A 2,107-nucleotide genomic window follows, 5' to 3' on the forward strand; every position below is an offset into this window, starting at 1 on the left:
TAATATTTTTAAGGTTTTCCTGTGTGTGTAACAAAAACTAATTTTGACAATTTTTCCAAAATATAACACTTAAAAATTTTCCTTCCTGGAAAATATTCATAAATAATAATAATAATAATAATAATAATAAATTCAAACGAGTTTTAATTAATTTTTTAAGAGAAGCGTTAAACTAAACCAGTTTGTTTTTTTTTCGGCGGTTGGTATTATTTCTATTTTAATTCGTGCATGAGAAAAACTTGACGATTTCTTTTACACGACCTTGACCCTTAAAGATCACCCAATGTGAGTTTAATTAATTTTTCATTTTTTTAATTATTTTTTTATAAACGTCGACGCCTTTATAACATAACGCGTTTTAAATTATAAAAATTTTTACTGAGTGAAATTTTTCATTTAAAAAAAAAAAAATAATAATAATAATGACGACACAGATTTTTAACGAAATAAAGCGGCGTCGATTCTCACGTTTCGATTTTTAGTTTTTTTTTTTTAAGAGCAAAGGAAAATAAATATGATGACGTAATGATAACAACACTTTACTTTTTTTTTTTTGTAAACTTATTGAAAACAAATTAAAAATCTTTTGGGGTTAGCTTACGAAGTCGACGACGACGTCGTGTTTTTTTTTTTTTTTACTGTTCTAAATTTCCGTTTTTTTTAACGGTGTGACGTAATATTATTATTATTATTATTTTATTAAAAGTTAAGAAGAAACATAATATTTTTTTTTATTAATTTGCGAATCAATAAGAGCAGTTATAATAATTATTACATAAAAATGTTGCAGAACTTTAGTATAATCCTCGTGCGTATATATAAAACGCACGCGAGTAAATTACGTAATGTTTATATTTTTTAAAGTACTGCCTTATCACTGTTATCAGTAAACGTTGTTAAATTTATTAACAAAAGTTCGTTATAAAAATTAAATTTTTCTTTTTTTTTTTTTAAATTTGTATCGTCCTTCCTGTAGTAACTATAATTTTTTTTTTTTACAGTTTCTAAAGAGCAAAGTATAACATAAAAAACTTGTTTATTATTCAAGTAAATAATTAATTATTTATTAACTTATTAAAATAAAAAATTCCCATCTCGAGTTTCATCTAGATTCGTCACTGTGATAAATATAAATTTAAATAATGATGAATTTATTTTCCCGGGTTTTTTAAAAATAATTTCATTATAACGCTTTATAAATTTTCCATATGTTTAGCCCACCCCGCCCCCACTCATTTTTCACCCACCGAATAATTGCGTAATTTTTATAATAATTTCTTCTGCTAAAATTGTCAAAATTATAATATTGGTCATCATCATTACTATTTATTCCGGTTTGCAATAGAAATAAATTCGGTTATAAAAATTAAAGTTAAAAAAACAATAATAAAATGAAAGAGGTTTGCGATGATGATGATGATGATGATAATGATGATTAACGTGAAAAAAATTGTACTCATTAAATAAAACAACCTTGCTCTTATATTTTTCTGATGCTTCTACTTATTTGTTGTAAAGAGCATCGTATAATATTTCACCCGTCAAGGAAAGTACAAAAATTACAAAATAATTACTTAATTTAATAATGATATTATTATTATTTTACCTTTTTCTTTTTTTTTTTTATAAACAAAGGGCCTTAAACGTTCAGGTATGATATATATATATAAACCTTATTTCGTGTTTTAATCACTTTTCCCCCTGTAATAATTCGTACTGCCATGAAAACTTTGTTATTTCATTCATGAACCTATGGCACTACACTCTTCTTCTTCTTCCTCCTCCTGTACTAGTCATGTCGCGATCTTTATAAGCAAAGACGAATGACAATTGAAATGTTTTACCTTCTCAAATACCAAAAAAAAAAAAATTTAAATGGAGGGTAATAAAATAATTATATCATTTGGTAATGAAACAATACATAGGCGAATAACGCCTACCACTACGTCTCTATTATTGCATCCGGGTTAATGTTTGACGTTTTCAGGTAAATGGCATGAACTATTATAAGGTTCGAGGTTTCTTATAAAATTTTTTTAGGAATTATTCGATGGTGTCGCGCTCTTTAGTTATTTTTTTAAAGGAAAAAAATCGTATGCAGACGAGA

This window comes from Pediculus humanus, genomic scaffold, assembly GCF_000006295.1.
Source record: "Pediculus humanus corporis 1103172107488 genomic scaffold, whole genome shotgun sequence".
Lineage (NCBI taxonomy): Eukaryota > Metazoa > Arthropoda > Insecta > Psocodea > Pediculidae > Pediculus > Pediculus humanus.